Raw genomic sequence first — 15,366 nt, 5'->3', positions numbered from 1 at the left:
TTGCAGTTCTCCACTAAAAGGTTTATGGAATTTGGTGGGTAACCAACAAAAAAAATTTTTTTTGAGTGAAAATATGTATTGAATATAGTAAGTGTAAATGTTTCTTGATGAAACTTTGTCTCCATGATGTGCATACGAATGCAGAGTCAAGATTACTTTCCAGTGAGCAATATTCAGCACCAGTGGGCTACATGCAGCAGGAAGGGATCAGGGTGAGAGGAGTGAGGCGGGGCTAAGGAAGTGCCGAGTTGGAGATTGTCTCTATTTAAAATTTTGATGTTTTGTTCGTCATGGATTTTTTTGCACTATCTTTGATTTTTAGAAAGTATTGTTTAAAATATTTATTTTGATTACTGTGCTTTTTTGGTGCCCCCTTAAATTTTGTGCCCCAAACGACTGCCTCACTTGCCTCTCCCTTGCCCTCCCCTGACAGTGGTCAGTGTGCTTTACAGAGGGAACGGAGATGGCTGGCCAGCCTGGGGAATTCCCAGAGAGGAAGCACATGTGGGATGAGATGGTGAGAATGTGTGTGATGTCTTTTCCTTTCTCTATGAGGCAGGAGGGGAAGTCATCAGCTAAGAGGAGGAGGACAGGCCTTGGGAGAGGGGGAATGATGTAGCATGGCTGGCGAATAGCCTGGGAGAGGGAGAAGGTCCAGGACAAGTGGAGGACGGCCACACAGCCTTGAGTACTCTGCCCACAGCTGGATATCGCCACTTGTGGTGATGCTGTCTGCCTGGTGCGTTATGTTTCTCCAGCAGCCCGCAGGTGTTGTAGAGAAGACAGGAATGACCCAAGGTCTGGGGTTGCTGGGGTGGAAGGCCAGGAACCAGGGAGAGGAGGGCAAAGTTGCCAGGTGATCCTGCATCTGCGACAGGGAGGCAGGTAAAAGAAAGGTCAGGGGATGGCTGGCTGGACCCGGGGTGTTAGGGGGCAGGCGGGGGGCGCAGAGGTTTCCAGATGAATATTTAGAGGTTGTGGCTGAAGAGAGAGTGGACTGGAATTTGAAATTTCAGAAGAAACGCAGTTCTAAGTGAAGCCACATAAATGACTTGGGCTCCTTAGGCTTCTGAGTGTTGTATGTCTACTGGGTAAGACGTAGAAATGTAGTTTCCCCAAGATTGGATGTTGTTCATATATTACAATGATGGCCAGAAACGGTGGTCAAGAAACAAAGGAGTGGACACAAAAATATATGCATTTTTGAATTCAAACCCACTGGTTTCTCTAGTTAACATTACTCAGGCTTCAAGTCTAGATTCAGTGCCGCTTGTCCTCCTGGAAGATGCCTTCCCTAACTCCACCCAACCCCACCTTGAGAGCCCCCTGCGCTCCCAGCACAGCTCTCACTGTTTGCTCCACGTCTGTCTTCCCACTCGAGCGCCAGGACTAGCCTTTACGTCCTGCCTTCCGACTGTCTCCATCTTAATTTTCTTTGTTACCCCATCTTAATTTTCTGACGGACCAGCTCTTTAAGCTAGTTCCTGTTTTTTCTTACTCCTCCCCCTTCTCCTTCCCCAGAGTTTACTGTTCCAGGCCTCTGCTCAGCTCCCCCACTGGAGAGCTCACCCATGTTCATAGCCTCCATCGTCTTTACACGCAGGGTGCCCACCGGACCTTCAGTCCTGTCTGCCTCCAGGCTCAGATTACCTACTGGACTTCTCTACCTGCTGTCTCTCCAACATCTCAGTCAACGCAGCCTAAAGCCAAACATGTCCCCTCCTCACTCCTAACTCAGGAGACCAGTGTTCCCTCTTTTGTCAGGAATGCTTTGTCGACAGGAAAAATCATAAACAGTCTATAACAGGAATAGAAAAGAGTTTTATTTGAGCGACACGGAGGACTGTGTCTTTCTCAAGGACGTGAAAGCCATTCCTTTGATATGTAATCGTCAGGAAAGACAGAATCCTAATTTTAAGATTGCCAGCTGGCAGACACAACGGGCCTAATCACATTGACACTGACCCACTTTTACTGGGCGTTTTATAATTTTTCACTTCCTTGACTCTACTTGAGCCTCCACCCACTGCCCCTCCCTGTTCCCTTATTCTCCCTTTAAAAGCACCCAGTCAGCTCTGCACAAATCGAGGTGGAGCTCAGCTCTTTCCCCTTCTGTCAGTGGTTACTGAATAAAATCTGTGTCCACCGCTTTAACTAAAATCTGACTATCTTTGACACCTGAAACAAAGATTGCTTCTCCTTCTGAGACCACCTAAGCCCTGTTGATCCTCAGGTTCTTCTGGAATTCTGTGATTCATCCAACCCTCACTGATCTCTGTTCCTCAGGCCACCCCTACAGGGCCTGCCGTTGGTACTGCCCAAGTTAACACTGACCTGCCTGTCCCTTACAGTGATGTGCTGGGTTTTTTTCTGCGATTTTGTCTTGACTCCAATTAATTGTCTCCAATACTTTGAGGTTGAAGACACTATTAGTTCATTATTTTTCTTTGTGTCTAGTATAAGTATTTAAATAGAAAGTATTCACTTATAGCATGAATTGAAATACTGGAAACTGCGATAGATTAACTGTAAATTAAAATGCAGTCCTGTCATCGAAATTACAATTTCAACCAATATAGTTGGTTTTGCATATGTTTTAGGATCACAAAAGTAGACTCAACAAAGAAATGCGTAATCAGCAGGGGTGAGATAGAATAAACAAAAGGTGACTGTAGGTAAACTAGCTTTGTCCAGAAAAGGTGAAAGGACTCTCTCCTAGTTTTTTGAATAGCTGTGAGGCACAGCTCCCAGACTGGGGGTGGGGTCTACCACCCCCTTCCCCAAATTCCTTTGCTCTCCTCTTCTTTATACTTCTGACCACCACCCCCTATTAAAAAAGAGGATATAAATCTGTCTCCAGTCCAAACACAGATAAACCCAAGTTATGTTCCAAATATTTGCACATTTTCCTCTAAGCAGTTCTTTGTCCTGTTCTCTTCTATAGTCTTCCCTGTTTCCTATTTTCAGCAGGCTCTTAAGTCATCTGTAATTTGTATATCCCCTCGGTAACAATACTTTGATCTTTGCCCCCAGATTGCAGACTAAGTCACCAAAGCAGAGAGCAGTGAGGGGTGCCTGAGGTTACATGGTAAATCTGGCCCCAAACGGGGTAGCCCTGGAGTTTCCAACCTGTTGATTGGTCATCCAGCCATGCTGCAGGCACAAAGGAAGCTGAGTTACAATCATCATTGGGATCGCTTTGTTTCCTGGAAGCTCAGCATTTTCTTTCTCCAGGTCAGGCAAGCCTGTGGGCCTCTACCCAGTTCCCTCCCCTGCACTTGGAGTAGGAAGCTAGAGGATGTGCTTTATTTATTTATTTTTTTAATAGATCTTTATTGGAGTATAACTGCTTCACAATACTGTGTTAGTTTCTGTTGCACAACAAAGGGAATCAGCCCTACGCATACACATGTCCCCCTATCCCCTCCCTCTTGAGCCTCCCTCCCATCCTCCCTATCCTACCCTTCTAGGTCATGCAAAGCATCAAGCTGATCTCCCTGCGCTATGCGGCTGCTTCCCACCAGCCAACTATTTTACATTCGGTAGTGTATATATGTCGACGCTACTATCACTTCACCCCAGCTTCACCCTCCCACCCCATGTCCTCAAGTCCATTTTCTATGTCTACCTCTTTATTCCTGCCCTGCAACTAGGTTCATCAGTACCATTTTTTTTTAGATTCCATACATACGCTTTAGCATACTCTATTTATTTTTCTCTTTCTGACTTACTTCACTGTATGACAGGCTCTAGGTCCATCCACCTCACTACAAACAACTCAATTTCATTTCTTTTTATGGCTAATATTCCATTGTATATATGCACCACATCTTCTTTATCCATTCATCTGTCGATGGACATTTAGGTTGGTTTCATATCCTGGCTATTGTAAATAGTGCTGCAATGAACATTGTGGTACATGTCTCATTTTGAATTATGGTTTTCTCAGGGTATATGTCCAGTAATGGGATTCCTGGGTTATATAGTAGTTCTATTTTTAGTTTTTTAAGGAACATCCATACTGTTCTGCATAGTGGCTGTATCAATTCACATTCCCACCAACAGTGCAAGAGGGTTCCCTTTTCTCCACACCCTCTCCAGCATTTCTTGTTTGGAGGTTTTTTGATGATGGCCATTCTAACTGACGTGAGGTGATACCTCATTGTAGTTTTGATTGAATTTCTCTAATGATTAGTGATGTTGAGCATCTTTTCATGTGTTTGTTGGCCATCTGTATATCTTCTTTGGAGAAGTGTCTATTTAGATCTTCTCCCCATTTTTGGATTGGGTTGTGTGTTTTTTTGATACTGAGCTGCATGAGCTGTTTGTATATTTTGGAGATTAATCCTTTGTCTGTTGTTTCATTTGCAAATGTTTTCTCCCATTCTGAGGGTTGTCTTTTTGTCTTCTTTATGGTTTTCCTTGCTGTGCAAAAGCTTTTAAGTTTAAGTTCCATTTGTTTATTTTTGTTTTTATTTCCATTACTCCATGAGGTGATTCAAAAAGATCTTGCTGTGGTTTATGTCAAAGAGTGTTTTTTCCTATGTTTTCCTCTAAGAGTTTTTAGTGTCTGCTTTTACATTTAAGTCTTGAATCCATTTGGAGCTTATTTTTGTGTATGGTGTTAGGTAGCGTTCTTTTTTTTTTTAAGTTTTGAATTTTATTTTATTTTTTTATACAGCAGGTTCTTATTAGTCATCAGTTTTATACACATCAGTTTATACATGTCAATCCCAATCGCCCAATTCATCACACCACCACCCTCACCCCCTGCGGCTTTCCCCCCTTGGTGTCCATACGTTTGTTCTCTACATCTCTGTCTCAATTTCTGCCCTGCAAACCGGTTCATCTGTACTATTTTTCTAGGTTCCACATATATGCGTTAATATACGATATTTGTTTTTCTCTTTCTGACTTACTTCACTCTGTATGACAGTCTCTAGATCCATCCACGTCTCAACAAATCACCCAATTTCGTTCCTTTTTATGGCTGACTAATATTCTATTGTATATATGTACCACATCTTCTTTATCCATTCGTCTGTCGATGGACATTTAGGTTGCTTCCCTGACCTGGCTATTGTAAATAGTGCTGCAATGAACATTGGGGTGCATGTGTCTTTTTGAATTATGATTTTCTTAGGGTATATGCCCAGTAGTGGGATTGCTGGGTCATATGGTAGTTCTCTTTTTAGGTTTTTAAGTAACCTCCATACTGTTCTCCATAGTGGCTGTATCAATTTACATTCCCACCAACATTGCAAGAGGGTTCCTTTTCTCCAAACCCTCTCCAGCATTTCTTGTTTGGAGGTTTTTTGATGATGCCCATTCTAACTGATGTGAGGTGATACCTCATTGTAGTTTTGATTTGCATTTCTCTAATAATTAGTGATGTTGAGCAGCTTTTCATGTGTTTCTTGGCCATCTGTATGTCTTCTTTGGAGAAATGTCTATTTAGGTATTCTGCCCATTTCTTGGATTGTGTTGTTTGTTTTTTTACTATTGAGCTGCATGAGCTGTTTATATATTTTGGAGATTAATCCTTTGTCCGTTGATTCGTTTGCAAATATTTTCTCCCATTCTGAGGGTCGTCTTTTCATCTTGTTTATGGTTTCCTTTGCTGTGCAAAAGTTTTGAAGTTTAATTCAGTCCCATTTGTTTATTTTTGTTTTTATTTCCATTACTCTAGGAGGTGGATCAAAAAAGATCTTGCTGTGATTTATGTCAAAGAGTGTTCTTCCTATGTTTTCCTCTAAGAGTTTTATAGTGTCCAGTCTTACATTTAGGTCTCTAATCCATTTTGAGTTTATTTTTTTGTATGGTATTAGGGAATGTTCTAATTTCATTCTTTTACATGTAGCTGTCCAGTTTTCCCAGCACCACTTATTGAAGACACTGTCTTTTCTCCATTGTATATCCTTGCCTTCTTTGTCATAGATTAGTTGACCATATGTGGGTTTATCTCTGGGCTTTCTATCTTGTTGCATTAATTTATGTTTCTGTTTTTGTGCCGGTACCATGTTGTCTTGATTACTGTAGCTTTATAGTATAGTCTGAAGTCAGGGAGTCTGATTCCTCCAGCTCCGTTTTTTTCCCCTCCAGACTGCTTTGGCTATTCGGGGTCTTTTGTGTCTCCATACTAATTTTAAGATATTTTGTTCTAGTTCCGTAAAAAATGCCATTGGTAATTTGATAGGGATTGCATTGAATCTGTAGATTGCTTTGGGTAGTATAGTCATTTTCACAATGTTGATTTTTCCAAAACAAGAACATGGTATATCTCTCCATCTGTTGGTATCATCTTTAATTTCTTTCATCAGTGTCTTATAGTTTTCTTCATACAGGTCTTTTGTCTCCCTAGGTAGGTTTATTCCTAGGGGTTTTATTCTTTTTGTTGCAATGGTAAGTGGGAGTGTTTCCTTAATTTCTCTTTCTGATTTTTCATCATTAATGTATAGGAATACAAGAGATTTCTGTGTATTAATTTTGTATCCTGCAACCTTACGAAATTCATTGATTAGCTTGAGTAGTTTTCTGGTGGCATATACATTTTCTATGTATAGTATTAGGTCATCAGCAAACAGTGACAGTTTTACTTCTTTTCCAATTTGTATTTCTTTTATTTCTTTTTCTTCTCCAATTGCTGTGGCTAGGACTTCTAAAACTATGTTGAATAAGAGTGGCCGAGTGGATATCCTTGTCTTGTTCCTGATCTTAGTGGAAATGCTTTCAGTTTTTCACCATTGTGTATGATGCTTGCTGTAGGTTTGTCATATATGACCTTTATTATGTTGCAGTAGCTTCCCTCTATGCCCATTTTCTGGAGAGTTTTTAGAATAAATGGGTGTTGAATGTTGTCAAAAGCTTTTTCTGCATCTATTGAGATGATCATATGGTTTTTATTCCTTAATTTGTTAATGTGGCATATCACATTGATTGATTTGCATATATTGAAGAATCATTGCATCCCTGGGATAAACCCCACTTGATCATGGTGTATGATCCTTTTAATGTGCTGTTGGATTCTGTTTGCTAGTATTTTGTTCAGGATTTTTACATTTATGTTCAGCAATGATATTGGTCTATAATTTTCTTTTTTGTGACGTCTTTTTCTGGTTTTGGTATCAGGGTGATAGTGGCTTTGTAGACTGAATTTGGGAGTGTTTCTCCCTCTGCAATTTTTTGGAAGAGTTTGAGAAGGATGGGTGTTAGCTCTTCTCTAAATGTTTGATAGAATTTGCCTGTGAAGCCATCTGGTCCTGGACTTTTGTTTGTGGGAAGACTTTTTTTTTTTTTTTTTTTTTTGTGGTACGTGGGCCTCTCACTGCTGTGGCCTCTCCCATTGCGGAGCACAGGCTCCGGACGCACAGGCTCAGTGGCCATGGTTCACGGCCCAGCCGCTCCGCGGCATGTGGGATCTTCCCGGACCAGGGCACGAACCCGTGTCCCCTGCATCGGCAGGCAGAATTTCAACCACTGTGCCACCAGGGAAGCCCTGTGGGAAGACTTTTAATTAGAGTTTCAATTTCATTACTTGTGATAGATCTGTTTATATTTTCTAATTCTTCCTGGTTCAGTCTTGAAAACTTGTACCTTTTCAAGAATTTGTCCACTTCTTCATGGTTGTCCATTATATTGGCATATAGTTGTTTGCAATAGTCTCTTATAATCCTTTGTATTTCTGCAATGTCAGTTATGATTTTTCTTTTTTCATTTCTAATTTTATTGATTTGCATTCTCTCCCATTTTTTCTTGATGAGTCTGGCTAAGGGTTTATCAATTTTGTTTATCTTCTCAAAGAACCAGCTTTTAGTTTTATTGATCTTTGTTATTGTTTTCTTCATTTCTATTTCATTTATTTCTGCCCTGATCTTTATGATTTCTGTCTTTTTACTGACTTTGGGTTTTCTTTGTTCTTCTTTCTCTAACTGTTTTAAGTGTTGGGTTAGGTTGTTTATTTGAGATTTTTCTTGTTTCTTGAGGTGAGATTGTATTGCTATAAACTTCCCTCTTAGAACTGCTTTTGCTGCATCCCATAGGTTTTGGGTCATTGTGTTTTTGTTGTCATTTGTTTCTATGTATTTTTTATTTCTTCTTTGATTTCTTCAGTGAGCTCTTGGTTATTTAGTAGTACACTGTTTAGCCTCCATGAATTTTTTTTTTTTTACAGTTTTTTTCCTGTAATTTCTTTCCAATCTCATAGCGTTGTGGTCAGAAAAGATATTTGATGTGATTTCAGTTTTCTTAAATCTTCCAAGGCTTGATTTGTGACCCAAGATGTGATCTATCCTGGAGAATGTTCCATGTGCACTTGAGAAGAAAGTGTATTCTGCCACTTTTGGGTGGAATGTTCTATAAGTAGCAATTAGATCTATCTGGTCTATTGTGTCATTTAAAGCTTGTGTTTCCTTATTTATTTTCTGTTTGGATGATCTATCCATTGGAATAAGTGGGGTGTTAAAGTCCCCTACTATTATTGTGTTACTGTTGATTTCTCCTTTCATGGTTGTTAGCATTTGCCTTATGTATTGAGGTGCTCCTATGTTGAATGCATAGACATTTATAATTCTTATATCTTCTTCTTGGATTGATCTTTTGATCATTATGTAGTGTCCCTGCTTACCTCTTGTAACAGTCTTTATTTTAAAGTCTATTTTATCTGATATGAGTATTGCTACTGCAGCTTTCTTTTGATTTCCGTTTGCATGGAACATCTTTTTCCATCCCTTCACTTTCAGTCTGTATGTGTCCCTAGGTCTGAAGTGGGTCTCTTGTAGACAGCATATATATGGATCTTGTTTTTGTACCCATTCCACCAGTCTGGGTCTTTTGGTTGGGGCATTTAATCCATTTACATTCAAGGTTATTATCGATATGTATGTTCCTATTACCATTTTCTTAATTGTTTTGGGTTTGTTTTTGTGGGTGTTTTTCTTCTCTTGTGTTTCCTGCCTAGAGAAGTTTCTTTAGCATTTGTTGTAAAGCTGGTTTGGTAGTGCTGAATTCTCTTAGCTTTTGTTTGTCTGAAAAGCTTTTGACTTTTCCATCAAATCTGAATGAGATCCTTGCTGGGTAGAGTAATCTTGGTTGTAGGTTTTTCTCTTTCATCACTTTAAGTATAGTCTGCCACTCCCTTCTGACCTGCAGAGTTTCTGCTGAAAAATCAGCTGATAACCTTATGGGGATTCCTTTGTATGTTATTTTTTGTTTTTCCCTTGCTGCTTTTAATATTTTTTCTTTGAATTTAATTTTTGTTAGTTTGATTAATATGTGTCTTGGTGTGTTTTTCCTAGGGTTTATCCTGTATGGGACTCTCTGCACTTCCTGGACTTGGGTGACTTTCCTTTCCCATGTTAGGGAAGTTTTGGACTATAACATCTTCAAATATTTTCTCAGACCCTTTCTTTTTCTCTTCTTCTTCTGGGACTCCTATAATTCAAATGTTTCTGCTTTTAGTGTTGTCCCAGAGGCCTATGAGATTGTCTTCAATTCTTTTCATTCTTTTTTTCTTTATTCTGCTCCTTGGCAGTTATTTCCACCATTTTGTCTTCCAGCTCACTTATTCATTCTTCTGCCTCAGTTATTCTGTTATTGATTCCTTCTAGTGTAGTTTTCATTTCAATTATTGTATTGTTCATCTCTGTTTGTTCTTTAGTTCTTCTAGATCTTTGTTAAACATTTCTTGTATTTTCTCAATCTGTGCCTTCATTTTATTTCTGAGATTCTGGATCACCTTTACTATCCTTACTCTGAATTCTTTTTCAGGTAGATTGCCTATTTCCTCTTCATTTATTTGGTCTTGTAGGTTTTTACCTTGCTCCTTCAGCTGTGACATATTTTTTGGCCATCTCGTTTTTTTTTTTTTTTTAATGAGTGTGATTGTGTTCCTGTCTTACTGGTTGTTTGTCCTGAGGCTTCCAACACTGGGTTTTGTAGGCATTTGGGTAGAGCTGGATCTTGGTGCTGAGATGAGGAACTCCGTGAGACCTCACTCTGATGAATATTCCCTGGGATCTGAGGTTCTCTGTTAGTCCAGTGGTTCGGACTTGGAGCTCTCACTGCAGGAGCTTCGGCCTCACCCCAGGCTCGTGAACCATGATCTCGCAAGCTGCCTGGGGCAGCAAAAAAAAAAAAAAAAAAAGAGGGAGAGAGAAGAGAGAAGAATAACAAAGTAAAAAATAAAATTAGATTCGGAAAGTAACAGATATGTTAGGAAGAATATAAAAATAAAAATATAGATGAATCAACAACTGGAAGGTACAACAGTACCACAATAGTAAAAAAAGAGGAGGAGGGTAAAGAAAAAAAACCAAAGTGGGTGGGGGGGAGGCCTTGGCTGTGGAGGGCGGGGCCTAAGCAAGGGTGAGGTTTGAGTGGTGAGCAGGGCCTATGCTTAGGACTCACAGGGCTGGAAAAGGCGCTAGAGGCTGTGGAGGGTAGGGCTTTAGCTCAAGGAACAGAAGGGGCCCAGGCGTGCCCCCCACCCCTGGTCTCAGAGGACAGGGGACCTCACCTGGGAGTCCAGCAGGCTTCCTGGGCTTGAGTGGGCGGGGCAAACACCTTCCTTTCCTCTCCTGCTCCTCAGGTCTGGGAGGGCCCCTCCCGCCTGCCTCTCCTGATCTCCGGGGGCTCCCTCCTATGCCCTCAAGGACCCACGTGCCTGGAGGGGGCCTTGGAGGGCAAGGGACTGGCCTGGGAGCTCAGTAGGCTCCCCGAGCCTGAGTGGGTGTGGCAATCACCCTCTGCTCTTTTCCTACTCCTCCCGGAGGGCCCCTCCCAACCTGCATCTCCTGATCTCCCCTGCCTCAGGGGCGTGGATCCTGTCTGGTCTCCACTTCTCTACCCCTTCAGTCCCCCTACGTACTACCAGTTCACTTTGGGGTTCCTCCCGTCTACTTGGACATCAGAGTCCCCCACCAGAGGCCGGCAGGTGCCCTAGTTGTGGGGGGACTCTAACTCCACGTCTTCTCACACCTCCATCTTGACTCTGCCTCCAAGGATGTGCTTTAGAGAAGCTTTATGACTCTGTGTGAACTGGAAGTGTGGGCCTCCATCACCTGGGTGTGGCCTCCAACAGCAAAGCCAGGGCTGCGGCAATGTTGTATAGTTGTAATGAATGAATTTAGATCATGGTGTTTTGTTTTGGGGACAGCAAATTAAGCTTAGAGACTGATATTGTCTTTACCAATAGTTTGATTAACACAAGTTCACTACAAGAATTATAATTTCACAAGCCAACAGCGTACATGATAACGTCTCTTAATAAGGCAATAAAGAAATAACACTACAAAGATATGATAGATTAATTACACTATTGTTGCAGGCGAGGGGAGATGACAAAGTCCCATTTCGCCTGAGGTGTACCTTTTCTCTGAGGTTGGTTCTTGGGAGAGTGGGCTTAACCAATCAGGAACTGAGGTCCAGCTGCTAGCAAACCGAAAGTGAAAAGTTCCCTGTTGCTATAGCAGGTTGCTAGGGAACGAGGGCGCAGGTATAAGCTGCTAGAAGATCCTGGTGGGGCGCTGCAGGCTTTCTGCCACCACCAGTAAGAGTCTCCTTTACAACTGCAGGAGCCAATGTCTCAAGGTCTTGATGAAATAAAATTATTTTAAGGCAGGACAAGAAAAGAAATTCAAACATAAAATTCTCTCCCTGCCCCTTTGTGCCACTAGCCCCTCCCTTTAGTGTGCATTCTGCATCTGCACCATACATTAACCAGATCTCCTTAGAAGACAAAAGAATGCCTGCTGGACCAAAAAGAGCACTTTTCTCCCAGTGCCAGCAAGATAACTCCTTAGGAGAAAATATTCCTTTCCTTTTCCTGTAAGGGGTCACGATCACCCACTAATCACCTTGTATGTGCAGATCTAGACTATGTAAACTATCAATATATTTTCTCTGATATACAACTCTTTGTTTCTAAAAGTATTTAACTGTGTTTGACTTCTAACAGGGGGAACAGTCAGTCCTTAGAGCTTTCTGAAAGAGTGTCTCCCAGGTTATAATTCTCAAGTTGGTTCAAATAAAACTCTATTTTTTTTTTTTTTTTTGCGGTACGCGGGCCTCTCACTGTTGTGGCCTCTCCCGTTGTGGAGCACAGGCTCTGGACGCACAGGCTCAGCGGCCATGGCTCACGAGCCCAGCCGCTCCGCGGCATGTGGGATCTTCCCGGACCGGGGCTCGAACCCGTGTCCCCTGCATCAGCAGGCGGACTCTCAACCACTGTCCCACTGGGGAAGCCCAAAACTCAATTTTTTTTGATTGACTCAACTAATTTTTTGTCAACAGTCTTCAGACAGCTAGATCAGCAAAGGTTAGCTTTGCCCAAACCAAAACTCTCGGATTGTCCCTACACATTCTGGGTATTTATAGTCTAAATGTCCCCTCATCCTAGTTGCTTCTTTATGTGTTTTTACTGATAACCCCCCAGCTCATCCTCTCAGCAGCTGAGCTCTGAGTGCTTATTAACCCCACAGATGAGATGATGACATCCTGACACAGCTTATTTCATTCTTATGTGGAAACAACTTTACATCTAAAAACAACTTCCTTTTTGTTTATCTCTGTCATAAACAAGTGGATTAAAACAACTTAAGTCATAAAAAAGTGGATTTGAAATCATATCAAACCAATATACAATACATGGAGATGCTTTTGCTTTTGGTTGGGAAAGGCCATGAGTGACTACATTTAATTTGGAGGAGTTGAGGTGTTCTTTTGTTATGAAAGAGAAACTGGGCACTCTAAAAGAGGAGTTTACCTTTCCTAGATCTTCCCTCATCACAACAACCCTATCAGTGGGGTTTAGATATGGTTTATGTAAACAGTGGCTAAACAATTGAAGTTGCTGTGGATGGGAGGGTTTGGTTTTAAAACTTCCTAACTACACTGAACTGAGGAGAGTGACCAACAGTTCTGATTTGCCCAGGACTGTTGAGTTAGCACTGAAAGTCCTGCATTCCTGGAAGCTGGTACACAAAAAAATTCCAGTTTTAGGCAATGAATGCTGATGGTTGGGGAAAAAGTATAAGTCCATGTGGCAGATGCCCAAATAGCTGAAAGTGACACTATTTTTAGTATCGAGTGGATACAGCATAGATTATGTCTTCCAGAGTTGCTGTTGTTTTTTTTTGTTGTTGTTGTTCCTTGCTGCTGATGTTGGCAATCATGATTTGCAGTCACAGTAATTGATTATCTATTTGTGCATTACTCTAAGTGATGCACCTGAAGTGTACAACCTAAATGTATTTGGAGTGTCAGTGTTAGCAGTTGTCTCTGACTTGGCCTATAGATTGACAATTGTGCTTTGTGTTGAGATAGTGCTAGTTTAATTTCGACACTATGAATGTGTGACAGTATTTGCTAAGAGTTCCGATAATGATCATGAGAACGATGACCATACCAAAGCTGGCATGATGTAGACATCACCTTAAAGGAAGGCTAAATGATTGTGTTATTTTAATGACAGATGGAAGGACTATTACAATTGGATTAGGAAATTTAAAAACCAAAACAGTACATTCTGCACAATAGATAGAAAAGAATTGGGGATTGGGCATTACTATGGTGTGAATGTTTGTGTCTCCCTAAAATTCATATGTTAAAATCCTAAAGCCCCATGTGATGGTATTAGTAACTGGGGCCTTTTGGTTAGGTCCCAAGGATGGAGCCCTCATGAATGGGATTAGTGCCCTTATAGAAGAGGCCCAAGAGAGCTCTATTTTCCCATCTGCTATCTGAGGATACAATTAGAAGTCTTTGACCAGGAATAGGGTCCTCACTTGACTGTGCTGGCACCCTGATTTCAGACTTCCAGCCTCCAGAACTGTGAGCAATAAATTTCTGTTTTTTATAAGCCACCCAGTCTGTGGTATTTTGTTACATCACTGCCAACAGATTACAGCAGGCATGGTGAAGAATCAGATATGAAATCCTGTATGGAGACTGAAAAAACCCAACATCTGATGACTTAGAAGTGCCTAGAAGTGAAGTATTCTGTGAGTAGAGGAGAAAAATAGTTTCCCTTACAAAAGCCCAGGAATAGAGCTACATATAGTCAATTATATTGATCTGATCATTGACAAAGGAGCAAAGGCAATGCAATGGAGAAAAGATAGTCTTTTCAACAAATGGTGCTGGAACAATTGGACATCACATGGAAAGAAATGAATTTAGACCTTATACCTATCAGAAAAATTAACTCAAAATGGATTACAGACCTAAATATAAAACACAAAACTATAAAACTCCTGGAAAATAACATAGGAGAAAATCTTGACGACTTTGGGTTTGGTGATAACTTTTTGGATGCAACACCAAAGGCAGGAAAGCTATTGACTTTGGACTTTATCCCAGGCAAAAAAGGAAAGCTATTGAATAATTTATATTTTTATGAGGTCACTCTGGGGACTGAGTGGTAAATGGATTGGATAAAGCAAGACCAAGGGCAGGGAGGCAAATTTGGAGACCACTGCCAAAGTCTAGATAAGAGAAGGAGGTACAAAGTAATGAGCTAAGCATTACTGGAGAAATATGGTAAGTTTAGTTTTGAACATATTGTAGAGTCATCAGACTGAAAACATCCAGGGAGTAGTTGGTCTAATGCTTGGAGGAGCACACAGGAAGCCTAAGAAGAGTGACAAGAGCATAGCAGAGGGCCACATACATAGGAGGGAGAAAAGTGAGAGTGGGGCCCTGGTGGCAGAAGTGTTGTGGAGGAAGCTATTGAGTTCAAGAAAGTAATCAAAGATGTCTTTAGATGGAGATAATGGTTGACTTTGATTCTGAATAAAATCCACATTATTAAGCAGGGCTGTGCAGGCCTTTTGGTAAATTCTGTAGTTATTTATACCTTTCCCTAATACAACACGTTATGTTTGTTGGGTTTTGTCTAATCTTTATGTAGTTCTCTCCACCTGCCTTCCAGTCTTTGTAGGGAACAGATGTTAAGGTAGATGCCATCCCCTACATCTCATTCTTTAGGATCTCCTTTCAAAAATTTACTTACTGAAGACAGTGGTGAATTTTAATTCATTTGATACTTCCAAGGATTCTGGCATTTGTCTTATTTGCCACATCAGCAGTTTTATGATAAGTTGTGTAAACAAAGGATGTTACACCCTGAAAGGAATTCAGGATGAAGCATTTTGTTTTTTGAATATATGGGCCCCTAAGTAGTTAAGATGCATATGTAAGGAAGAATTTCAATGACCCCAGATTCTTGCATCTTCCCATATATAGATAAGCACAAAAATAATCATCTTGAGATATTTGGGTTTTTTCTGCATATGTGATTAGCAGTAATCTTTTACCAATATCTATGCTTGACTACGTGTATTTCCCAGCCAAAAAAATCATATATATACT

Source organism: Phocoena sinus, chromosome 4 (assembly GCF_008692025.1).
Source record: "Phocoena sinus isolate mPhoSin1 chromosome 4, mPhoSin1.pri, whole genome shotgun sequence".
NCBI lineage: Eukaryota > Metazoa > Chordata > Mammalia > Artiodactyla > Phocoenidae > Phocoena > Phocoena sinus.
The sequence above is the reverse complement of the archived record's forward strand: the minus strand, read 5'-3'. Positions refer to the sequence as shown.